The following is a 27795-nucleotide window of genomic DNA, read 5'->3' on the forward strand; positions in this document are numbered from 1 at the left end:
GGGGAGGAAAAAAAGAAAACAGCAGGAGCAGTAAAGGTAACTACATAGGTAAATGTATGTCAGTATTTTAATTTGTAACTCCTTATTTTTCCTATGTGATTCTTAAAAAAAACTACATAAGATAATTACAAATCTATGTTGATGAGCACACAATGTATAAAAATGTAATCTGTGGCAATAATATAAAGGGAGTGGTAAGAGTTATATATAAAACATATATAAAATTGAAACTAACTTGACACTCATTCAAAGTATATTGCTAAAAATTAAATTGTTAATTGTAATCCCCCTAATTAGATGGCAAACCACTAAGAAAAATAACTTAAAAATGTGTAGGAAAAAAATGAGAAAGGAATCAACATGGTTTACTAGAATATATATATATTTAACACAAAAGAAGGCAGTTAAGGAGGAAATGAGAAAAAGATATATGACATATAGAAAATACATAGCCAAATAGAAGTCCTTCTTTATCAGTAATTGCAATAAATATAAATGGAATAAAAAGTACAAACAAGGGGCACTGGGTGGCTCAGTCGGTTAGCATCTGACTTTAGCTAAGGTCATGATCTCAGGGTCCTGGGGTTGAGCCCCACGTTGGGATCCCAACTCAGTGGGGAGTCTGCTTCTTCTCCATCTCCCTCTGCCACTCATCTTCTCTCTCTCTCTCTCTCATAAATAAAAGTCTTAAAAAACAAACAAAACCCAAAGATTCCACACAAAAGACAAATAATGGGAGAATGGAGTAAAAAACATGACTCAGCCACATGTTATCTACAGGAGGCCAACTTTAGATCCAAAGAAAGCTAAGTTGACAAAGGATATGAAATAAATTCCATCTAAATACTAACAAAAAGATAGCTGGATTGGCTATATTAATATCAGACAAAATAGAGTTTAAGAAAGAAATTGTTACAATGGACAAAGAAGGACATGACATAACAAGTAAAATATTAGCCCATCAAAAAATATACCAACTCTAAACCAAGCCCCAAAATATATGAAGCAAAAACTGACAATTACAGATAAAATAGTTTAACAATAATAGGACACTTAAATACCCCACTTTCAATAATGGATAGAACAATGAGACAGACAATCAAAAAGGAACTAGAATCTTGAACAACACGATAAACCAACTAGATCCAAGTGACATGTAGAGAATACACTACCCAACATCAGAAAATACATTCTTCTCAAGTGCACATGGAATGTTCTGCAGAAAAGACCACAAATTAGGCCAAAAATAAATCTCCATACATTTTAAGTGGCTGAAGCCATACAGTGCATTTCTTCTGACCACAAAGGAATAAAATCAGAAATAACTGTAAAACTCCTAGAATAAAAATGGAGGAAAAGCTCATGACATTGTGTTTGGCAATGATTTCTTGCAGATGACCCCAAAAGCACAAGCAACACAAGCGAAGTTACAAAAGTAATTAAACCAAAAATCTGCACAGAAAAGGAGGTGGCCAACAGAATGAAAAGGCAAATAAGAGTGGGAAAAAATATCTTAAAACCAGATATTGGATAAGGGATTAATATCCAATATATGTAAGGAATTCTTACAACTCAACAGTGAAAACAAGTAACTGGATTAAAAATAGGCAAAGAACTTGAGTTGACATTTCTCCAGAGAAGGCAGACAGTTGCTAACACCTATATGAAAAAATGCTCAACATCACTAATCATCAGAGAAATGCATATCAAAACCACAATGTGATATCACATCTGTTAGGATGTCTAATATATTTATATATATTATATATATACATACATATATATAAGTATGTGTATAAATATATAAAACAAGTGTTCATAAGGATATGGAGAAATTGGAGCTCTTGTACATTGTTGGTACATGTGAAATACAGAATGGTACAGCTTTTGTGGAAAACATGATAGGATTTCCTCAAAAAATTAGAATTACCATCTGGTTTAGCAAGTATATATCTAAAAAAATTAAAATTAGGATTTCAGTGAGATATATGTACTCCCATGTTCATTGCAGCATTATTTCAATAGCCAACATATAGAAATAACCTAAACATCTATCAACTGATGAATGTGGAGTATACATACAATGGAATATTATTCAGCTTTAAAAAGAAGGAAATCTGTTGTATGAGATGACATGGATAAACCTAGAGGACATTATGCTAAGTAAAATAAGCCAAAGGACAAATACTGCCTGATTCCACTTATGTGAGGTACCTAAAATAGTCAGACACTTAGAAACAGAGAGTAGAATGGTGGTTGCCAAGGGCTAGAGAAAGGGGAAAATGGGGAGTTGCTGTTCAATGTGTAGAAAGTTTCAGTTATGTAAGATAAATAAGTTCTAGAGATCTGCTTTACAAGATCGTGCCTATAGTTAACAATACTGTATTGTACACTAAAATTTTTTTAAGATAATAGATTTCATGTTTAATGTTCTTACAACATACACACACACACACACACACACACACACAAACACACAAATCCTTTTGGAAGGAAAGAATGGAGAGAGGGAGGAAGAAAGAACAGAAGGAGAACTGGCAAATTCACAAATATGAGGAAATTTAGACCACACATTCTTAAACAACCAATGGGTCAAAAGAGAAGTGACACAAAATTAGAAAATACTGTGAGATGAATGAATAAAGAAACACAACACACCAAAACTCGTATGATACAGTTAGAGAGTGCTTGCTCTGAGGGAAATTTATGGTTCTAAATGTCCACATTTTAAGAAGAAAAATATTTTTTTAATTTATTTGACAGAGAGAGATCACAAGTAGACAGAGAGGCAGGCAGAGAGAGAGAGAGAGAGAGAGGGAAGCAGGCTCCCTGCCGAGCAGAGAGCCCGATGCGGGACTCGATCCCAGGACCCTGAGATCATGACCTGAGCCGAAGGCAGCAGCTTAACCCACTGAGCCACCCAGGCGCCCCAAGAAGAAAAATCTTATGTCAATAATCTCAACTTCCTAGGCAACTAGCAAAGAAAGAGCCAACCAAACCCAAAGCAAGCAGAAGAAAGTAATAAAGATTTGAATAGAGATAAATGAAATAGAAAAATAAGTGAAATAAAAAGTTGGTTATTTGAAAAAGTAGCAAAATTACCAAATCTTTAGCTCTACTAATCAAGGAAAAGAAAGATTCAAAGTAAAATAAAAAATGAAATGGGACATTACTGTTGACTTTACAGAAATGAAATGATTATAAGAGAATACTATGAATATTTTTAATGTGATATTTTACATTATTTTGTTAAATACACACAGTTTCTAAAAGTTGCACAGCAGTACACAGCTCACATGTACTGATTTCATGTAGCCCAGTCCATTTCAAGCCACGTACTGTTATACCATGCTCTTTCATTCTTGGCCCATTGCCAGCAAAAAGCCCAGATGTGTATTCTTTTTTTTTTTCTTAAGCTTTTATTTATATTCCAGTATAGTTAACATACAATATAATATTAGTTTCAGGTGTGCAATATAGTGATTCAACGTGTCCATACAATACCCAGTGTCATCACAACAAGTGTACTCCTTAATTCCCATCACCTACTTTACCTATCTCCCCACTCACCTCCCCTCTGGGAATTATCAGTTTGCTCTCTATAGTTAAAATGCTGTTTCTTGGTTTGTCTCTCGGTCTCTCTCTTTTCTCCCTTCGCTTATGTGTTTTGTTTCTTAAATTCCACAGATGAGTGAAATCATATGATATTTGTCTTTCTTGGACTTATTTCGCTTAGCATAATACTTTCCTGCACCATCCAGGTTATTGCAAATGGTAAGATTTCATTCTTGAGTAATATCCTGTTGTATACATATACCACCTCTTCTTGGTCAGCTCACCAGTCGGTTCACATTTGTATATCAACAAATTAGATAACCTAGATGAAATAAACAAATTCCTCAAAACACACAAACCACACACACACACACACCATTTATCAAAACTGATTCAAAATGAAACAGAAAATCTAAAACAAGTAAGGAGATTGAATCAATAATCAAAAGCCTCCAACAAAGGAAAGCTCAGAACTGGATGGCTTCACTGGGAAAGTCTACCAAATGTTTTAAGAAATAACACCAATCCTCCTCACACTCTTCCAAAAAAACAGAAGAGGAGGGAACACATTATTCTATGAAGCCAGCATTACCCTGATATCAAAACAAGACAAAGATATAACAAGAAAAGAAAATGATAGGGAAAATATCCCTTGTGAATTTAGGTGCAAAATCCCAATAAATGCTACCAAACCAAGCCAACAACATATTAAAATTACTATATCCCATGACCAAGTAGGATTTATCCCAGGAATGCAAGGGTGGTCCAGCATATGAAAAACAATCAATATATCATACCATATTAATAGAAGGAAGGAAAAAACCCACACCATCATCACAATGCCGAAAAGTTACTGGATAAAATTCAACCATCCCTCATGACAAAAATACTCAGAAAAGTAGGAAAACAGGGCAACTTCCTCAACATGATAAAGGCCATCTATGAAAATCCCACTCAGTGTGAAAGAATGAAAGCTTACCCTAAGATCAGAAACAAGACAAGGATGTCTACTTCTGCCACTTCCGTTCAACATTGTACTGGGAATTCTAGTCAGAGCAACAAGGCCAGAAAAACAAAATAAAAAATTAAATTAAAGATAAAAATAAAACGCATCCAGATTGGAAAGGAAGTGGCCAAACTATCTCTAGCCACATATGACATGAATATATCATATATACATGTTTTTAAGTAAAAACTTTTATGCAAATGCTTAAGCAGCACTATTCACAATAGCCAAAAATGTGCAAACAACCCAGTGTCCACATAAATAAAATGTGGTATTCACATCCAATGGGCTATGAAAAAGCCATAAAGAGGAATGGAAGTACTGACTCATGTTACAACACAGATGAACCTTGAAAACATTAAGCTATGTGAAAGCAGACAGACACAAAAGGCTGCATACTATAGGACTATATTTACAGGAAATGGCACAGACACAGAAAGCAGATGAGAAGTTGCAAGGTGCTGCGGGAAGGGGGGAATGGCCAGTGACTGTCCAAAGGGCAGAGAGTTCTTTGTGGAATGAGGAAGGTATTTTGGAATTTGAAAGTTGTAATATCTAAAAAACATTATGAATGTACTAAGCACCACTGAATTGTACACTTTAAAATTATTAAAAGGGTGAATTTCTGTGATGTGAATTGTACCTCAATTAAAAAGTACAGGGGCGCCTGGGTGGCTCAGTGGGTTAAGCCTCTGCCTTCGGCTCGGGTTGTGATCTCAGGGTCCTGGGATGGAGCCCCACATCAGGCTCTCTGCACAGTGAGGAGCCTGCTTCCCCCCTCTCTCTGCCTGCTCCTCTGCCTACTTGTGATCTCTCTCTCTCTGTGTTGAATAAATAAATAAAATCTTAAAAAAATACAGAAGGAAAGAGGATACATTTCATAATTCTTATTTTATGCCCAGCCTAGTGCTAGTCATTTCCCAACTGTATCTCACTGATCCAAGTGGACATTTGTCCATAAATAGGTCATGACTTCATTGAAGAGAATTTACAAACTGGAATTAAAACTTCAGAATTTGCTCTAATTCCACCTTCCCTATGAAGCATCCCCTTAACTCTTCTAAAACAGAAAAAAGTGACTACATTGTCTGTAATGCTTTTCTACCCCCACCTTCTGATATCTGAACACATCATGCTTTGGTCTTAACTTTTGCGTTTCCTTTCTTTCACAATGTGATGTGTTTCTTGTCTCTCTCACTAGTCTGCGAGCTCCTTAAAATCAGGACTTGTCCATTGTTTTGCTCAGCACATAGTACATGCTCAACAAAGGTTTTCACTGGCCAGCTGGGATTTCATATTTGGTTCCTATAAGTATACTGCATTAATGGCTCCTAAAATAGCCATGTCTGTTTGACTTGCCTGTGCAACACTCAGCATCTACTTCCCAGAATGAAACTAGGTCACATCTGGGACACATGAACAGTTTTAAGAAAAGTTCCCTCTGAAATACAAATCCCTTAAGTGTATATCAAATAGAATCAAGCTGATCATGCCAAAAAATTGTAAAGGATTAAAACTTTGCTTCCTTATTACATTTTTGGTTTTTGCTCTTTTACTTCATTTAATAAGTTTTATAGCAACAGGATGATTTACACACGTTGAAAATCAAAACAGGGTGAAAACGGCAAAAAGAAAAGCAAAGTGTTTTACTTTATGAGTCTTTTTCTTCCTGAATCCTCCCCTACACTGTGGTTATTTTATTTTATTTTATTTTTTTTTTACACTGTGGTTATTTTATACAAGATCTGTCTGGTTACGGAGATGATTTATAAACAAAGGATCTAAGACATCTCTGCTTTCTTGTAAAAAAAAAAAATGCATCAAAAGATGAAAAAAATATGTATCAACAGAGAGGCTCTAAGGAAGAGGACCTCTCCTGACTACAGTCACAGGATGGTTTATTAAGAGAAACACTTGGAATGAGCTGACTTTGGTGATTTCTGGGAATAGCAACAGAATTTGCTAGATCCCCATAAATGTTTTGTTGTGCCTGCTAGATCCTGGGAACAATACACTTCGGGGGCACTGTTACTTTTGCTATTGTTTTAAGTCATTCTGAAAGTTGACCCCCCCCTTTTTGTACATGAAAAGGAGGCAAAATATTTATTTTCTGATGGTACATTATTTGAACATTGTAAATCATTCCAAAAAGTGGTTAGGTACATGAGAATACTAGTCATTCTATTAATCATATTATGCCCACTCACCTCTACCATACACCCAACTATATAAAATGGCACAAAAAAATATGACTTGCTCTTTGTCACATCATTTCTCTCTAAACTGTATTAAAACCGAGGACATTTTCTATCTAAAATTCATGTTGTTGTTGTCCAGAGTAAATCAACTCTGATTTCCTCTCTTCTATTCACATTCCATATTGGGGGAAGGGGGCCATCAGATGGAAAGGATCTGAGTCCTGTATCTCAAGTTCTTGTGATACCACAATTTCTTTTATCCTGTCTCATTCCCCTTTGTTCGAATGTATCAGCATTTATTGAATATCTATCATAAACAGTGTCTGTGCTTGGCCTGGATTAGGGACTCAAAACTAGGACTCTATTCCCTCCCTCTTCCATCTTGTTATAAATATTCATTGTATCAGTCAAGGTCCTGGCCAGGAACAGAATGGATGCTCACAATGGATTCTGATGAGAACTTAATGAAGGGACTAAATACAAGAGTATGAATGCAGTTGAGGAAACAAAAAAGTGATCAGAGGCACCAGGCATCTAGAAGCTGTTACCACTCTTAGGCAGAGTATTTTGGGAGCTTGGTGAGAGGTGGCACTATGGAAGGCTGCTGCCATCAGTAGCTGTAGTTACAGAACGAGTGGTTACCATTACTCTCAGCATTGATGCAGTAGGGAGAGGTTACTTCTTTTTTTTTTTTTTTTTTTTTTTGGGAGAGGTTACTTCTTATTGGCTGAACCAAACTGGAAGCCAGAGGGCAAAGGGGTCCTGGGGGACGCATTTGAAGGGTCAGCTTCCCATGGCATGGAGCAGGGCAGAGAAGAGAGGGGAATGGATTTAGGTGATCAGAAGAAAAATAAAGTGCATTCACTTTAGAATTTAACTTTGAAACAATTCATGTTTCAAAGCAGTATTATCCAAATTTTATAAATGAAGACATTGAGGTCAAGTTTAAGTAATTTGCTGAAAGAGACATGGCTACTAAATATATATAGGATTTAAATTCATGCTTTCCAGTTCCACTTCTATTCTTTTTTTACCAACACATTTCTTTTATGCTTTCCTTATAGGACTTTCCTTACATCTTTGACAACGTGGATCTTGTAAATGATTTGTCTCCCATTTTTACTTAAGCTACTAGGAAGTTCAGAGTCAAGTTTTAAGCCCCCTTTGCTAAGGGTGCAGGATTTTATGCATTGCATTTTCCAGTGGCCTTCTCCTTTTATTTGATCTTACTTTCCTTTTTTCCTGATTTCATATTTTCATATTAAATATTTTCTTCCATTTTTTTAAGAAGTAAGGGATAGCAAAATGAATAAATGGGTGTGTAACCATGGGCCTGTGCTTAATCAGTCCTTTTCTCAATCCAGTCATGACTCACTGCATAGGGACTGCCAGCCCCTCCCCTCCACCCTCAAATATACACATCCATGATCTTTGCTGTAGAGTTTGATTTTACCACCACAGTTGTATTCCACAAAGTGCCCCCAACAGCTACTGCCAATTAATTAGAATTGGCAGGGGAACTGAAACCTACTTGCAATGTAACATGACCGGTAAATTAACTGATAATACCACAAGATATTTAATATGGAAATGCCCAATGGAGAGAGTGGCTTCCATGTTTAATGGCAGGCACCCCGAGAGCTTTTTACTCAGGCTCATTGTATGTGATGAGCATCAGTCTAGTCTGTTTCTCATACTTCAAATACTTTAGTAAAAGGCAGGATGAACAATATGTGAATGCACTGCTTCTACAAGTAATTGACTTTTCTTCTCCAGCCTCAAATTTGTGGCATTATTCCACGCATGTCTCAATGGTTATTTTTTGAAAAAGTGCTCTGCTACTTGTTTTTATCATCCTAGATAAAGGCTTATTTGGCCTTGTTAATAGAGTTAGCTCTGCTAAAGTTGGAGGGTCAGAATTCCATTAACTAACATCCTGAAGCAGCACTATATCATTCAGGAGAGAGTAGAATTCATTTTAGCAATTCAAGACTTGGATTCCACTCAAGACCATTTAGTGAAAGCTCCCAAGGGGCTATTATTAAGAACTCTTGCCCATAAGATTCTAATGGCATGGAGCAATATAACAGTAAAAATATTACTGACAGTAATACTTTCTTAGAGTTCTATAAGTATTTGTAGATTATAATGTGTTTTCATATGTAATATCTCATAACCCCAAAACAAAACTTTAACAGATTTCCTTTTAACACATGCATATTCTCTCTGTGTATATAAATGTATAATCAAAACAAGAGTTTGATTCTGCAGGGAAATCTATCCAAATTCACTGATTTGGCATCATGAGTTATGTTCTTAACCAAATCGTTCAACTCCAGCTGTTGTGTGAAACTCAGGTACAGTGACTTGTGAGCTTCGACCATGAGAAATGACTATTCCTTTACTCAAGCTGGTAGCCTGAGCATTTTCTCTTTCTCCCCCAAGTCAGGTTGATGAGACTTCAACGATAACGCAGATGTGGCTATTTCTGCTTCAGATACAGAGAATTACAGACCAATATTTTATGTGTTTGAGACTAAATTAACAAAATGTTCAGGATTCTGACTTCTACTAATGATAATCTTCCTTGATGTCTTTTTCCATGCCTTTTCCATTCCTCTCTTTGTTTCTAAGATGAACAATGAGCATGTTGATGTTTTTGCATATTAAAGATTTTTCATATATCATCTCTATATATTTCTACATTGTTCTATTTAGTAGGTATCATGATGCACACTTTACCGTGGAAGATATTCATGTTCTAGCCTTCAGAACTGGACAAACTCTGGGAGGGCCCACGGATCCAATGGTGTCATAGTCATTGGTAGTTTTCATTTACTATTGATTCCGAAATATCTGTTGTGTGTCTCTGTGTGTACAACACAACACCAGAGATTGTGAGGGATACACAGATATACAGAACACCCAGAATATGTCATCTATGCCCCAGAAGTAACTTACAGGCAATATACTTCTTCCTACCCTCAGGCCATCCCAAGTGCCATTTTGTCTACAAGAGCCTTCCTAACTTTTCTTAACTCTTCGTAACCTTTCTAAGCTCCATGAAGATGTATCAGGCTCTGTAATTTACTAGTATATTCCCTGTCAGCAGCCCAGTGCTTTGTGCATAGCAAATACGCCATCGGTGTTTATTGACTGTGTACACTCAGCATATAATCTTGATGTCTCTTGAAGCCCCTATAATAATTACAGTTCCTTTCTGCCCCGATGCAACAGCTCACATTTCTCTTGCTCTTGCTCTTGCTTCTGACTCTCAAAGTTCTGAAAAATAGATGATTCTTCAGAAGGTCTCAAAAGTCTTTCCCCACGACAATTTGTACTGAAACTCTGCCTGGGCCCGTTGTCAGTCTGAAATGGAAAAGCTGATCAGAGAAATCACTGGGAACTCAACATAACACCTAACAGAATTCACCAGTTAAATGCAAAATTAACCAGTTTCTCACTTTTTTACTAGAAATAATAGCATCATAAATTATAACCTGTTTACAAGTCCAGAGTTTCAGCTACATGGTTGACATTCAGTATGTAATATCATGACAACTTTAGAATAAAATTATTTCTTTAAATGACTAAAACTCCCCAAACTCATTCTATAAAGCCAGCACTACCTTGATCCCCAAACCAAAGACCACACTAAAAGGGAGAATTATAGACCAATATCCCTGATAAACATGGATGCAAAAATTTTCACCAAGATACTAGGTAATAGGATCCAATAGTACATTAAAAGATTTATTCACCACAACCAAGTGGGATTTATTCCTGGGCTGCAAGGGTGGTTCAACATCATCAAATCAATATGATATACAAATCAATGTGATATACATCACACTAATCCTCCCAATAGATGCAGAAAAAATATTTGACAAAATATAGCATCCCTTCTTGATAAAAACTCTCTGCCATGTAGGGATAGAGGGACCATATCTTAATATCATAAAAGCCATTTATGACAAATCCACAGTAAACATCACCCTCAAAGGGTGAAAAGCTCTCTGTTTTTTTACCTTTCTTGATTCCTGAGAAATTAAGGAATGGATCCCATTTAAAATGACACCAAAAACTGTAAGATACCTAGGAATAAACCTAACCAAAGTGGTAAAGGATCTGTACTCTGAAAACTAGAGAACACTCATGAAGAAAATTGGGGAAGACACAAAGAAAGGGAAAAACATTCATGCTCATGGATTAGAAGAACAAACATTGTTAAAATGCCTATGTTACCCAAAGCAAGCTACACATTTTGCACAGAACTGGAACAAACAAACCTAAAATTCATATGGAACCATAGAGACCCCGAATAAACAAAGGAATATTGGGAGGGAAAAAAAGCTGGAGGCATCACAATTCCAGACTTCAAGCTGTGTTACAAAGCTATAATCATTTAGACAGTATGGTACTGACCTAAAAACATACACATTAATCAATGGAACAGAACAGAGGACCCAGAAATGGACCTTCAACTCTCTGGTCAACTAATCTCCAACCAAGCAGGAAAGAATATTCAATGGAAAAAAGATAGTTTTTTTCAACAAATGGTGTTGGTGAGAATGTGGAAAAAGGGGAACCCTCTTATACTGCTAATGGGAACACAAGCTGGTGTAGCCACTCTGGAAAACAGTATGGAGTCTCCTCAAAAAGTTCAAAATAGAGCTACGTGGTGACTCAGCAATTGCACTACTAAGTATTTACCTAGAAGATACAAATGTAGTGATCCAAAGGGGCACTTACACCCCAATGTTTATAGCAGCAAAATTGAAAAAAGCCAAAGAGTATGGAAAGAGTGCAGATGACCATCAACAGATGAGTGGATAAAGAAGATGTAACATATATTTACACTGGAATAGTACTCAGCCATCAAAAATTTTTTTGAAATCTTCCATTTGCAATGTTGTGGATAGAACTAGAGGGTATTATGCTAAGTGAAATAAGTCAATCAAAGACAATTATCCTATGATTTCACTCATATATGGAATCTAAGAAACAATACAGAGGATCATAGGGGAAGGGAGGGAAAAATAAAAAAAGAAGAAATCAGAGAGGGAGACAAACCATAAGAGACTCTTAACTCTAGGAAACAAACTGAGGACTCCTGGAGGGAAGGGGTTTAGGAAGATGGGGTAACTGGGTAATGGGCGTTAAGTAGGGCATGTGATGTAATGAGCACTGGGTGTTACATACAACTGATGAATCCCTGAACTCTACCTCTGAGACTAATAGTGCCCTATATGTTAATTAGTTGAATTTAAAGAAAATAAAAAATAATATTCTGAAGTTGTTACATAGATATAAGAACTATTACATACATTTTTAACTCTATGCAACTTTGGTTGTTGTCATTGTCATCATCATTATAACCACAGCCTTCTTTTCAAACATCTGCACATTTTTGGCATGAGCATTGGGTCTGGCACATAGCTTGTGTTCAATGTTTTTGAGATCAATGCATACATATATACTATGATTGATACTTGACAAGAACTTTACAGTGTACAAAGCAAACAGTTTTCCAGCCATTATTCCATTTGCACCACATAACAACCCAGTGAAGAAGGTACAGGAATGAATACCGACTCTTTTTTTTTTTTTTAACCAACTCTATCTTAAAAAAAAAAAAAAAAAAAAAAAAAAAAAGCTACCTCCAGGGATTGATTGTCCAAGTTCAATAGCAATTAGTATGTGTGGAGTTGCCATTCAAAGTCAAGTCTTGAGACTCCAAGCCCCAGCACTCTCCTGGCTTGACTTTCAAACTTAAATTTATGTATGGGGGAAGGACTGAGAATTCCTTAGCATGTTAAATGGCACTCAATGGATTTTTTAAATATCAAAATAGAATTGGTGTAATTTCTTAAATTAGATACTCATTAATCTAAACAGACACAGGCACCATTAAAACAAATTTAGGACCTGAAAGTAATTTAATACATTGTTTTAGGACTAAAATTAGAGGAAACCGCAGGGTGTGTGGAACAAAAAAAGCCATGCTGTTAGTGAACTGTCAGCATCTCTTAGTCCGAAGGAGTGGATAATTATCACAAAAGGAAAAGAAAAATAAACCATAATTAAGCAATAGCTGTAATAGTGTTCCCCTGGGGATAATTATTTGTTTCTATTGCATTCTAACAGCACTACTCTTGAGTGATGTAGAATCTTCTACTTTCATTTTTATAGTTATATTTGACACGTGCAATTTTAAATTTTGCTTTTTAACAAGCAAATTATTTTCTTAATGTGTCTTACACTTAGTAAACCTTTAGATTTTACATAAGACACTATAAACATCCTTAAACAACTAGTGCCTCATTAACAACAGACCATTGTTTATTCATTTGGGCACAACAATCAATAAACATCTAATAACTTTGCAGTAATTAGAGCTGTTCAGAAAAACAGAACCACCTCAGGAGTTCCATGTAACTGGAATCCTCAGGATAAGGCGGGTGGTGGTGCTAAAGAGAAAATTCTTGCTCCAAGTAATAGGATGGGCCTCTTTATATCTTTGTTAATTTTTACAAAGTGTTAATTGTCCTAATTTCAAAAGACAGCCTCAGTTTGCTTACAATGAAAGTACAGTTATTTATAATAATAAAAAATAACAACAATCCCAGCATTCACTTAAGGTAACTAATCAGTGAGGAAGAAGGAGAAGGGATATATTTTATCATGAATTCATAGGTCAGGAAAATGTAACTGTGTAGAAAACATAGTCATGGAGCACCTGGGTGACTCAGCTCGTTAAGCCTTCAGCTCAGTCATGATTTTGGGGTCCTGGGATTGAATCCCACATCAGACTTCCTGCTCAGTGGGGAGTCTGCTTCTCCCTCTCCCTCTGCCACTTCCCCTGCTTGTGCTCTCTCTCTCTCTCTCTCCCAAAGAAATAAATAAAATCTTATTTAAAAAAAAAAAAAACCCAACAGTCATGAGATTTTAGCAACCGAGTAAGATAGAGAACCACTGTCCCTCATATAAGTGTATGTTATAGATAAGGCCTGATGAAATCCAAAACCTAGAAAGGTAGACTATGGTGTGGCCAGGTGCAAAACTTCCTGGGGATGATTGCCAGCAGAGAAAAGCTTATAGGAGGTGGGGTGGGGAGATGAGGAAGTTGGTGAGGTTCCTACTTCACATAGCTCTACATTTCTCGGTGAAGTAGGATGCATCTCCCTTCCTATCTAAAACCCTTTGATGGGGGGCACCTGGGTGGCTCAGTGGGTTAAGCCTCTGCCTTCAGCTCAGGTCATGGTCTCAGGGTCCTGGGATGGAGCCCCATATCAGGCTCTCTGCTCAGGGAGGAGCCTACTTCCCCCTCTCTCTCTGCCTGCCTCTCTGCCTACTTGTGATCTCTCTCTCTCTGTCAAATAAACCAATAAAATACTTAAAAAAAAAAAACCTTTGATGGCAACCCATTACACTTATGAAAAAATTTCAAATTCTTACCATGGTCTTCAAGGTCCTGCATGATCTAGCATTTGCAGTCACATCTTTCCAGGATTACTCTGCTCACATCATGATGGACCTCTACCAGTTGTTCAAAGGCATTGAGCTCTTCCTACCCAACGCTTCTGCAGGTATCTGCTCCTTCTAGCTGAAGTGCCTTCTCCTTGCCCTTCCACCTGACTAATTTCTATTCATTTAATAGATTTTGGTTTAAGTATCCCTTCTGCAGAGAAGACCACATTGATTTCCACCTCACTCCCTTTATCTTAATCATACCTTTAATTCTTGCACATGGTATCTGGCATTTTTCTTCATTTCTGCCATTAATAACAACCTATTTGTACCCTTATCTACTTAAAGTTTATCTATGGGTTAGTATACATCAACACATATATTTTCTAGCTCTTTCTCCAGAGAGTCTAGAAGTACATCTAGCCTGAGAACTTGGGTTTCTAATACCTTTCTCCAATAAAAGGAGCCAGGGCTCCTTGGAGAAATAGTTGACTCTAGGACTAGGGCAGAGAAAATCCAAGGTGAGTCTGGAACATCTTGGAGTGACAGGAAGCAAGAAGTGCTTTAAAAATAGTGATATGTGAAAAAGACAGTAGTCAACCTGCAAGAGCTCACAGACCAAAGCTGGAAGAGTTGGTTCCAGAAAATAAATAATGATAGCACTGGATTATAACCTAAAGATTAAAATAAACATCCATGAATCCACACTGATATAAATGATTGAATAAATAATCAGAGGAGGAGAGACTGATGTTTCTTACAGATGAATTACAGATAATAAATGCAGCCGCTCCCTCCCTCCAGGAGGTAGAACTGCATTCCTCTCCCTTGAATGTGGGCTAGACTAGGTCACTCACTTCTAATAGAATATAAAAACATAAAAAAAAAAACAAATAGAATATAAACATAAAATAATAAAACATAAAATAAAATGATAAACAAAAAAAAAGCCCTTACAGTCTGACTTACAATATCTCAACTAAATGCTTAAGGTTAACATCACCAGTGATAAATCATGTTTTTGGCATGCATCCTGAACATGGGGTGATGAAAAAGGCTCTTCACTCTTATATTATCCATTCAAAAAATCCATAACTACCATCTCTTATGAAAAAGTATCAGACAAACCCACACTGAGGGACTTCCTACAAAATACCTGACCAATAATTTTCAAAGGTATCAAGTCATATAAAACAAAGGAAGTCTGAGAAACTGTCACAGGCTGCAGAAGACTCAGGAGATGTGATCATGATATTGTCTATTGCAACATAGTTAATAGTATTGCACCATTGTGGAATGTTAGTAATGATAAATATGTTATGGTTGTGTAAGATGTCAACATGAGATAGATACAAGGGGAACTTTCTGTGTTGTTTAAACTCTTCTCTAAACTGATTGCAAAATGCAAAGTTAAAAATCTAAAACTAGGGCACCTGGGTGGCTCAGTGGGTTAAGCCTCTGCCTTCGGCTCAGGTCATGATCTCAGGGTCCTGGGATCGGGTCCCGCATTGGGCTCTCTGCTTGGCAGGGAGCCTGCTTCCTCCTCTCTCTCTGCCTGCCTCTCTGCCTACTTGTGATCTCTCTCTGTCAAATAAATAAATAAAATCTTATAAAAAAATTTTATTTATAAAAAAAATCTAAAACTAAGGATGTACTATATGTTGGCTAATTGAATTTAAATAGAGTTAAAAATATCTTCTCCTGGGGTGCCTGGGTGGCTCAGTGGATTAAAGCCTCCACCTTCGGCTTGGGTCGGGATCCCGGGGTCCTGGGATCGGACCCCACATAGGGCTCTCTGCTCGGCGGGGAGCCTGCTTCCTCCTCTCTCTCTGCCTGCCTTTCTACCTACTTGTGATCTCTGTCAAATAAATAAATGAAATCTTTAAAAAAAAATCTTCTCCAACTAAACTATAACTCCATTAACAGGAGTCATCCTCTAGTGATCACTGCTGTATGCCCATGCACAGGGTTGCATGCTGGATATCCCTTTGGGTTCTAGAGTAGGCTGTGTTTGATTCCTGGCTCAGCCACTTGTGGACCATGCAATCAGCAAGTCCTGTAAGCATTCCATTGAAATATCTCAGCTTATTCATCTGAAAAAGGAATATAAGGTGGTTGTGAGAACTGGAGGCCTTAATATGTGTAAAACATGTATAACAGTGCAAGTTATCATTGATGCAATTCCCATTTAATCTATCAACACTGAGTGAGTGAATGAATGGCACAAGGCTTTTTTCTTTTTTGTTTTGGCTAAGAGCAAGTCGCAATTCCATCAACATCAGAAAGAATCTGGAGAAGAGGTTCAGAGGACAGAGTAGGATGAATGGAGTGGGGGTTTCATGAGGCACACAGTAATGGGTTGGCATCAGGATGGCAGAAGTAAGAGGATAAACTGGGGGATGGCTAGGCCAGGAGCCATACTGATATGGAAGTATGTCTGAGGGCCTGTGTTTTGATTGGTAGTGAAAGTCGACCAAGAAGAGCAATTAGCCTCTCTGGGCACAATGCCCTCAGGTGGGTTCTCCATGCTTCCCCGGTTTGCCTTGTGTTTGCAGGTGTCCGATCCTTGCACACTGTATTTCTCAGCCTCCTATGTCAGGTGGTTTCACATGAATGTGGCCAATAGGAGCCACGAGTGGGAGACTGGAGGGTAGGCGAAAGTGAGAAGCTCGAGTTTTATCTCCTTTCTCTGTCTTGGACAGTAATTCCAGCAGCAGCTACACCTCTACCGTGAACAGACCTGCCATGGTCTCAGCTTCTGGCCAGGAGCCACTAATACCACCTTTTCCTCTGTTCTTCCAGTCCAGGGTCTTGGTGGCTTCCTTCCGTAGTTATCCTCTGGGCTGCCTCACTGTCTTCTCTTTGACTCTCAGCTTATCTATCGCCTGTGTCACTTATCCCTGGTTTTGAAATCCCTCTGATGAAAGCTCGGGTAGCTTCTAGTTCCTGGTTAGACTGACAGAAACAAAAGGCATGATGGGGCTCCCTGTTTTCCAGACTGACCGGAACTCTGAGGAAGGTTTTCCAGTACTATCACAGGCAGACGCTGGTAGTATTCCTAAGCATCTATTACACAGTCATTGTGCTGTGAACTTGCCTGGGCTTTGGGGCATTGTAAAGTTTAGAAGAAGCAGGTGCCAGTGAAAACCTGTTTACGATTCCTCATACACCACTGTCTTCTGGGCAATCCCACACAGAACTAACAAATCTGATGGGATGAGGAAGTTTCAGAATCCTAGACACAACAACAGATCCAGTGGCAGGGCCATCGGAGTTATGTCATCTGAAGAGCCCAGCCTGCTCTGAAGTATGCCAGAGTACTGGAGCCAGAGCAGGGTATCTATACCATTCTAGCCCCTGTAAATTCTGGCTGGGTCTTCCTACAAAAAGATGCTTCTATCAACAGCATTTTGTCTCTGGTATTCATTTAGACCACGCTTTGCTTGAGTCCTCCCTCTCTGTCCTCCTCACTTGGCCTCCATCTCTTCCATCTTATTCCCCTTGGGAATAAGAATTTGGCTTGACCAGCTATCCTACCCTTGACCTTGGTGTCTCTTCCAGAACATCATCCTGGCATTTGTCTTCCAGCTTCTCATATATCCACCACTTTGATGCAAGATTCTACTGCTACAACTCCACTGAAGACCCCACCATAGTCTCCCTTTTACTTTATTTTACCCTTGAAAATAGAAAACCAAATGAAAGACAGGACAAGAGCTGATAATGAGACTGACAGCCATAGTCAGGCTTCAGTAAAGGAAAGAGGGATAGAAACAAAAAATTGGCTCAGGAGCTGTTTGGTATGGTTAGAACCTAGACTCTAAGGTGGAAGAGGTAAAGATGCATGGGAAATCCAAGAGATTTCTTTTAAAGGAGGATAGTAATAGTAAAAAATATTTAATTATAAAGACACACTATAGCTTACAGTGTACCTAATTCATCCCTTTTAACCCCAAACTGATGGTTATATAAACATTCACATTCATCTGAGGGACAGCAGCAGCAATAGTAGGTTTTTTGGTTTTTGGGTTTTTTTGTTTGTGTTTTGTGTTCTTTTAGGGTCAGGGGGCTTTATCTTCTCAACAACTTCCACCAGCTTTCCTCCTTAATTCTTTGATCTGGAGACTTGACATTTTCTCATTCTATGGAAAGGGATCTGCAAAAAGAGTTTTAGGACAAGCCTGTTAGATTTTCCTTTCTACCATATTGTGTTCTCTAAGAAATTTCTGTTTAGAAATTCTAGATTGTCTACTGAAAGTAGTAGTTTGGGTGCCTGGGTGGCTCAGTTGGTTAAGCCTTAGCCTTTGGTTCAGGTCACAGTCCCAGAGTCCTGGCATAGAGTCCAGTACTGGAGTCCCTGCTCAGCAGGAAATCTGCTTCTCCCTCTGCCCCTCCCCCTGCTCGAGCTCTCTCCCCCTTTTTTTCTCTCTTGAAAAAATAAAAAATCTTTAAAAAAATAACCAAAGTAGTAATATCTATCAAATATTGACCACTGCACTTAAAATATATACTTTATTACCAGTAGGTACCATGTATTTAAAACACTATTATTCAATAATTCAGAAGAACCAATAGCCTTATGCTGTACTCTCAAACAAGTCACAAATCATATATGCCTTCTTTCTATCATCTGTAAAATTCGATCTGGCATTATTCACTTCCTCAGAGATGGCTATTTGATGAAGAATAATGAAAATCTTGATCACTACAGGCTGATACTCAGCTGTGATCTGCTCAGCCTAGACAGCAGACCATTGTTAGCTAAGAGTGAGAAACAAAATGTATCTGAAATGTGATATTGTGAAGAACAGGTTTTGCATTCATGCAGACCTGGTGTAAGTCTTGGCTTCACTATGTACTGGCTTTGTGACCATCGATCATTTATTTAACTTCTTTGTGTGTCAGTTTATTTATCTGTAAAAATACAGATAATAGTATGTCCCTTACAGTGTTTTTTCTTTCTTTTTTTTTTTTTCTTTTTAGAGGATTAAATAAATTACATTGTCTGATCTGGTATGTCTGGCATTTAGTGGCTTATTATTGTTGGTGATGGTGTTTTAAAGTGTATTTCCTGAAGGATATTCTTTCTCATTCCTGTTCCATAGAGCCCCCTCCCAGAGACAGCACGAGGTTGGAGCCATAGTTAGATTGAAATGGTTCTTTCTTTCTACTTATTTATTTATTTGGCAGAGAGGCAGGCAGAGAGAGAGAGGAGGAAGCAGGCTCCCCTCTGAGCAGAGCGCCCAATGCGGGACTCGACCCCAGGACCCTGAGATCAGGACCCGAGCTGAAGGCAGAGGCCCAGCCCACTGAGCCAACCAGGTGCCCCAACTGAAATGGTTCTTAATGCCAGGTGCACTTTAGAATTACTTCGGCATTTTCGAACATAAAAATAGGCCACATCCCAGAGAAATTCAGTTCAAGTCTGTTGACGTAGGGTCCAAGCTCAGCAGGTAATTCTAATATGCAGCTGGGAGTGAGGGTCAGTAGATCAAAGGAACCATCCATATATATATGGATCTGAATTTGGATGATGTGACGGTTGATGTTATTTGTCAATTTAACAGGGCCATGGGATGCCCAGACATTTGATTAAACATTATTTCCTGGTGTGTCTGTGAGGGTGTTTTAGATGAGATTAGATCTGCAGACTTGAATAAAGCAGATTGCCCTCCTAAAAGTGGGTGGGTATTATCCAATTTCTTGAGGGCCTGAACAGAACAAAAGGGCAGAGGGAGAATCTGATCTCTGCTGGACTGAGTGAGCTGGGACATTGTTTTTTCTTGCCCTCCTACTGGGATTTACACCATCAGCTCTCCTGGTCCTCAGGCTAGAGTATGCCACCAGATTTCCTGAGTTTCCGCTTGCAGAGAACAGATTGTGGAACTTCTTAGCCAATTCCTTACAATACATCGCTTTACATACACATATACATCTATGTGTGTGTGTGTGTGTGTGTGTCTTTATCTACATCTATATGTACTATTGGCTCTGCTTCTCTGAAGAACCCTAATACAGATAACATTCTTATGATACTTGGTGCTCTCCAAATTTGAGAAGACAACCTATTCTCTGTTAAGAAACATGAACCTCCATTTCCCTAAAAACACTAATTATAGTTGCATATCACCCTAGACTCAGGCCCAAGGTGGAAGGATTTGGCCAAATATATTTGTATAAATATATGTACAGTATGCTGCGGAGTTATCTAGTGGGTAAGTATAAATTAAGTCATGTCTATATTCAGGGGCCACTCATGGATGTTTATATATTTGATATGTGTGTATTAATACACTATAGTCATTACTTTTTTGATGTAAAATTTTTCCTATCTTTGGCCAGTAGAAAACCCTTCATGTTGGCTCTAGTATTATTTTAATATGACCTAATGGTCTTTGATAGCGCTTATCCAACGTTAACCACTATTACTATTAGCTATACTTCTTGGTACATGGACGGTCATATTCTTGAAAATGAAGGCTGTGATTAAAATAGAGTCTGAGAAACAGAGATGTTTAAAACACCAAGTTTTTATACAAATGTCAAAGGGTTATGGGGAGAGTAAAATAATAAGGAAAGGCTTAAAGAGGGCACACATTGTTCTCTCATGCTACATTTACAGTCATAAAGGATTTTTTTAACTACTTCCTTACCAAGTCAATCACCTTTATAACAAAGTCAACATTGTATTTACTTCCTGCAGATTTTATAAGCTCCCAGAAGTTTCCTGGTAAGCCCCTGTATTAAAAAGAGCAGGTGATATCAAGGCCAAATGCATGTTCCTGACATAAATAGCAGGAAGTCTAAGAAGTGTTTGTTGTAAGAGGAGTAGGATTGAAGCATATGCTTGAATATCTATAAGCACAATATGTCCCACAGCACTATAGAACACCTGTGTAGAACAGCTAAGCCATATGTTTCTGAAATCATACTTTAAAAATTACTATGGAGATGTCAAAAAGGAAAATGCACATTTGCACAAAAAATAAACATGTGTTTGCTATTAACATAACTCTTCATGGTTTCTTCAAATCTTTCTTAATTGTAGCAAGTTTTTATCTTGTGTATACCAAAATGTCTTCTAAAATCATGGAAGTGTAACAAACTAAAAATCTTAGAAGCATATTGTCAAAAGGACAATATTAAAATTTCTATACAATATTGAAATTCAACGAGCATGTCTTTAATGCAACTCATGGAATTTAGTATTCAAAACTCCATGGGTCACAAAAGAACCAGCGGTCTATTAGCCTTTCGTATTTGCTTAGTCTCATGTGAAGAACCTTCTACTCTTTTTAGCCAAAGGCTTAATGTTATGTTAAGGTGGTCTGTGACGTCTGTGTGCAGGTTTAGGGTTAGGGTGGGCAGGAAAGGGACATTAAGAGAGATGAGGGAGATGTCTTCAGCCTGCTGTGTGTGGCTAGGGCATTTTCTAGAATTTCCTAGAATATATAACAGATAAGAGGAAGACTTAAAAGTTAGAATAGATGGAAATACTAACTTTAAAAAGATCACAGAGAAATGCAGGATTGTATTATTAGCATTTGACACTTGCTATCCCAGTGGTTCAATTTATGGTTATTCTAGAGCTATGATTTAATTTAACTGAAAGGATAATTTAATTGAAAGACTTCTTACAATGCATTTCCAAATTGAGGTCTTCTTTGGGCCTATTTTTAATGACTAGCTTAGACATTGATAATTAGTAACATTCATTTGTAAGACATTATTCGATAAAGCAATGAATATAGTAAATTGATATAGTAAAGGAGTGAATAGCATTTTGTTTCTATAATTACGTAAAACAACCAAATTTCATTTAGTAGCCATTAATTTGCTGAGTAAACCTATTCACAGTTCACATGAAAGAAAACATTCATACAACTCCGGTCAAAACATTATGACCTCTTGGTTAATTAGGGTCCAAATTACTGGGGCGGTTCTACATGAGTACAATGAGATTCTCTGTACAAACCTTTGATGGAGTAAGTCTGGGATATGCTTCACAGCTTACCTCTCTCTTGGAGAGTCACAATGTACATAGCATATCAGTAGACTATTCTAAGATATTCTGTAAGAACAAAGCCTATTTAACTCACTGTTTTCCAAACTTAGTTGACCATGGCTCTTTCTTTTCCAAGGAAAACCTATCATTATTCTGGTAAAATATGTTGGCTTCCCTGTGCTCCCAAGACTTCATTGGAATAGCAGCATGCCCAGTCCCAGTACATCATGAGGTCTCTAAACCAGCCTTGCCAGTCCCTAGTGGCAGGCTGGGGATGCACAATCTGGCCAGGGAGACCAAAGAAGTTCACTTAGGGGATGTTCCTTGATTTAAAAAAAAAAAAAAAAAAAAGGTGGTGGCATAGAGAGAACTTTTTATTATGCTTTGGATGCTGTCACCTGAAAAACAGGATGCCTCTAAAGGCTGTGGCATAGTGCAATCAGGAGTGACAAACCTGAGGTCAAAGGCTGGGGGAACGGAAGGATAAAAGAGCTTGGATCTCTGGTGGGATGGTTGAATTCACAAGTCAACTTAATGACAGCTTGCCTTTGTATGTCTTATAAAGAAAATAAATATCGTCTAAGTCACTATTGGGAAATCCTGGCATAGAAATGCTGCTGATTTCCTGTGAGATTGAGCATTCGGTGCATGGTTATGGGGAAAGGACCCATGACGGGTTGTTCAGGGCTCAGACCATGGGGATGAATTTAGCTACAAGTCTTTCCCGATGCAAGACTAAGCCTGTTGTTCTGATCATGGTGAAGTTGGCCTCATAGGGGTCAATGTAGCTCAAATAGTATAGGATATTAACAGTGAAGATCGATGATGCAGAGGTAAGGAACAACCTTAAAATTCTGTTTTCCACAACAAAAGTTGATGTCTTACTTTAAGCTACGTGTTCATTGTGGGGTACTCTGAGTCATCTTCACTCTGGAACCCAGGCTGAGGGAGAATCCCCATCTGGAACATTGCTAGTTGTTCCGTAACAGAAAAGAAAGCTCTGGGGACTCACACACTGACAATCAAGGACTTGGTCCAGAAATAACACCCACCATCTCCCCACGACTCATTAATCAGAACTGGTTACAAGATCCCACTTAACCACAAGGGGGCCAGAACAGGAAACAGAGAACACCCACCATCAACTGCTATCACTCACATCAGAATGGTTGGCATAGCGATAGAAGTTTCTAGTCAGGAAGTATGCCTGAGTACCTTGGATTCTTTCTGGGAGGTTTGTCTAAGGCCCAGGTTGGTGGCTAGAGCATTATAGGGCACTGGATTTGGCATTTGCTAAATGTTAGATAATGTATCAGGATTCTAACCAAGCAGCCTAAAATTCAAGGCAGGATTCTAGCCTTAGGAGGAAGACTGGAGGCCCAATGAGGCACTTAGCCTTGGTTTCTATTAGCTGAGTGCAGGGCAATAACCCTTTCACGTGGCTTAACTGGAGACGGGACTTTCTGGGGCCAGGTAGGACGGGAGAGATGATTTTAAGTCAGAGGATCAGGAAAGAGAATTTAACCAACCTGTGGTTGAAGGAAAGCCACAGAGAGTTTCAAAAGTCAAACTTGAAAGAAGTAGTGAGGTCTGAAATAAGAGAATAAGTGAACAAAGCCTGAGCTCAGGAGAATTGCAGGTGTAATGAAATGTAACATGAGGTGTGGACTTGGACGTACGGCTTAGGAATAGTTCAGTGTGCCATGTGAGAGGACTCAACATTTCTCTCGCTTTGTGATTAGCAAAGGATCATGGCACAGCGTTAAGGGGTCATGCTGGATTTGACAAACATGTATTTATATTTTAGGGGAGAAGTCTGTGATTTGGTGAGGCTCCAGGTGCCCAGGGGCTAATGGTAAAAAGATAAATTCCAGACCCACTGGCAGGAAGCTGGGGCTGGTCTGAACTGGATACATATGGCCTGCTCTGTCTTGGTTACCTCAGAGATGGAGCAGAGCTGAATCTAAAGGGAGAAGACGTTCAGTACCTAGAGCTTAACAGATCTCAGAAAGGCAGGGCTGGACATGTTTCCACTTTGCTCATTTCTGGATGAGCCTCTCCAGACACACCCATGTTACTGGCATCCTTGGGCCTCTTGAAGTGCCTATCAATTCTGATGCTCCTTGGCACCTCGCTCGACATTTCTGTGAAATCTGTTCCTTGATATGTCTGTCCCCTCTCCCTTAAGCCTAATGCTGGCCCCTTCGTGCATCAGCAGGGACTGTTCCAGATCTCCTGACATTGCAAAAGCTCAATGGCTAGCTGGGTTGTTGGTGATGGAACCCAGAAGATTTACTCCTGGAAACAGGAGATGACGTCGTCCACCTTGACCTGAAGCAACGCTTCTAGAAATCTGCTAACGTAGAAACGGACCGGTTGAGGAGAAAAACTGGCATTTGTGGTACTTCTATTTTATGTGAGGCATGGTGCGGGGCACTTGGAAACATCATCCCATTTATTCTTCACATCAGCCACGAGGCAGATTTTCTTTCCTCCTACGTTATAGGATAAGAAACAGAGATGCAGAGGTCAACTGGCTTGCGGGAGGTCACATACCATGTCCATTAGTAAGCAGGGGAGCTGCGATGTGAAGGACTCAGTGACTCCATGGCTGGAGGCTTTCTCACTTTACCACTCTGCTTGCCAAGAGAAATAACACAGGACTTTGATCAACCAATGAGCATCAGAAGGGGCCTCCTAGATATTTATACATCTGCTACAGAAGGGAACCGTGGAGGAGAGAGCAATTAGCGAACTAATGAATCATCCTCTGTTGCGCAAATAAGCTAATTGAATTTATTTAGGAAGAAGCGGTGGAGTCCTGCTGCCTCCGTGTTGCAGTCACACAATCTCGGGCCAGTTACTTAAACCCTCGGAGCTGTGGGTTTTGTCGCTGGAAGATGCGATCCCACTCCTTGCCAGGCCTCCCTCACCAGTTCATTACAAGGAGTTGCTGAGGTAAAGTATCGGCAATCAACATGAAGACAGTAAAGAAATAGTCAGGGGAGACATCCTCATTGGCTTTGTCTAAATATCAGACACACATCTTCCCCCTCAAATGTGTTAATGTTGTCCGGCAGGCAGCTGGGATCCCCCCTGCCCCCGATTTTTAATTAAAAAAAAAAAAAAACACTTTTACTGAAGGCTTCGGGCAGGACATAAGTAAATAAAAATGAGGTCCTTAGAAACACTTATTACTTAGAAACACTTACATATTTAAATATGTAATCTTTAAGTGATCTTCTGTGCAGAATGGACATTGACCGTAAGATTCTGGGTATGTTCATGATACATAAAACCTGAACTGATTAGTGGTAGCATTTGTTTTTAAGTTACTTTTGTTTCATGACTTCATACAATTGTCGAATATTCAGAAGTACTGGATAAAACATCCTTTTAAAAAATGCACTTTTTCTTTTTAAATTCTCCCTCTAGAAACTGGAAAACCGGGGGGGGGGGGGTGGGAGCTTTTTATATTTTACTCCCTTCTATTACTGTCAACAGAAGTTAAGTGCATTTATGGAGACACAAGGCAGCACAAAGATTCCTCTGTGATTCATCAGAAGGCCCATCTTAAGTATAATTACATTACACAGCCTCACTCAGTCATTAGTTTCTTGTTTAGCGACAATGTCCTTCATTTTAAATCCTTTGATGGTAATTATCTGTAACTATGCCCTTGAATTTTGAAAGCATGCGTACTGTAGCCCTGCTGAACAATGGCTATTTCTAAACTAGGACGCAATTGGCTTCCCCTAAGGGACCGTACGGGAAATGGTCTGGAACAACACTGAAAATCTGCAGAAGGTTTCGGAGCTTGAACTACAATCCACAATGAAGGTGTGTGGTTATCTGTATGTGTGTGCAATAAAATCCTAAAAGCAACTTGTTAGGTATAAGGCATGATTTTCTTAATCCTTAAAGGATGGACCATGGCCAGCTTTCAAGTGTTTGGCTTCGCCTAAATGAAGGCATATAAACATGTATCATAGATTGGCCCCAAGTGAGGTACTTGTGAGGTATTTCTAGTTCTCCTAGTCTACTTTGTGCAGAAAAGTATCTTGTGTTTGTGTATTTGTTCATCCATCAAGCACCCAGGCATGCTGGCACTGTTCAGGTGCAGAGGACATGGACCCTATGAGAGTCAGTGTGCCATGCAAGAGTTCACAGGCCAGTGACAGGCGGAACAAAGAAACAATCCCAAAGAACCTGATTAATCTCAGTCTTGGGAGAAATAGCGGATCATGTTAATATTTTAGCTTCCTCCCGGGGCACCTGGGTGGTTCAGTGGGTTAAAGCCTCTGCCTTCAGCTTGGGTCATGATCCCAAGCTCCTGGGATGGAGCCCCACATTGGGCTGTCTCTCAGCAGGGAGCCTGCTTCCCCCCCCCCCTGCCTGCCTCTCTGCCTACTTGTGATCTCTCTCTCTGTCAAATAAACAAATAAAATCTTTAAAAAAATTTTTTTAGCTTCCTCCCGACACCTGCTGATTTGGTCCTTCTTTCCAGGTGGGAGTTTCCGGGGTGTATCCTACTGTGTTTTCCCCTGCTCCCTTTGGAACTTCCATCCATCTATCCCTCTACTTCCCAGCACAACTGGCACCACATGCAGGATACTCTGGATATAAAGTCCGGCACCCAGTCTGGGTCTCCCCAGGGGAGGGCATCCCGTCTGGATGCCTCGTTTGGACCCCAGCAAACTGTGGCGTCAGGTCTGTGGGTTACGGCACCTCTGCAACATGTCAGACCATTTGGCTGTCCTGGTCTTTTATTCCTTGCCTCCCTCTCCCTGCTTTTGTTCTCTTGGGCTCTTCTGAAAACCACACTTATGTTCTTCACATATGGCAAGGATTTTTGGTCAAAACTAAAAACCTATACAATGTGTTCCTTGGCAAAAGGATTCGTTAAGCCAGGCTGGCTTCAACTTGAAAGAAAAGCTTTCAGTAGACAGCAAAACAAAACAAAACTCCCACAAACCACTCTGGTCACATTGTAATTCTTATTCATAAAAGCAAAACATACTTACCCTTCACATGTGTGCATTCAATAAAGCCCCCTTTCCCTGGGCAGGAAGGTGAGTGTTGGAGTCATTAAAATTTTTGTTCTCGAGCTACACATGGTTCTAGAAATCCACAGAGACACATTTTTCTAACATGCTGGCTTTAGAGTAGGGACCTGAATCATTTTCTTAGGAATTAACCCTCCAGCCAGATGGCCCAAAGAGAACCCTGTAGAAGCGGTTATCTGGGGACTGCTATTATCTGCAAGGCACCGTGCTAGGGACCTTACACGTAAGTTTCTCAGATTCCTTACCACTAACCCTACAAGGTGGGTAGCGGATTATCTCATCCATGGACAAGGAAACTGAGGCCTGGAGGTTAAGAATCTTGCCCAAGACCTTTTAGCCCTTCTATCAGGCTCCTCATCACTGTTGAGATGCCAGAGGCTTCCTAGTGTTCCCATAATCTTTGCCTCATCTGGGTATGTTTTCCTTTTTCTATAAAGTGTTGGGAACCCAAGGTTTGAGCGGGACAAGCAATTGGCCTTGGAGCATGGGTCCCCC

The 27795-nt window shown here is 39.1% G+C and overlaps 1 long non-coding RNA gene across 2 annotated transcripts; it reads left to right on the top strand.

Moving 5' to 3' along the window:
• LOC125099066 (uncharacterized) lies at nt 1–27750 on the top strand. Of its 2 annotated transcripts, none has more exons than XR_007127020.1 (4): nt 1–36; nt 25039–25192; nt 25973–26074; nt 26742–27750. It is a non-coding gene; the product is annotated as an uncharacterized LOC125099066 (long non-coding RNA). The 2 variants fall into 2 exon arrangements; XR_007127019.1 differs by lacking the exon at nt 1–36 and adding an exon at nt 23440–23485 and having other exon boundaries at nt 26742–27749.
• The last annotated feature ends 45 nt before the right edge of the window (nt 27751–27795 follow it).

This window comes from Lutra lutra, chromosome 4, assembly GCF_902655055.1.
Source record: "Lutra lutra chromosome 4, mLutLut1.2, whole genome shotgun sequence".
Taxonomy (NCBI): Eukaryota; Metazoa; Chordata; class Mammalia; order Carnivora; family Mustelidae; genus Lutra; species Lutra lutra.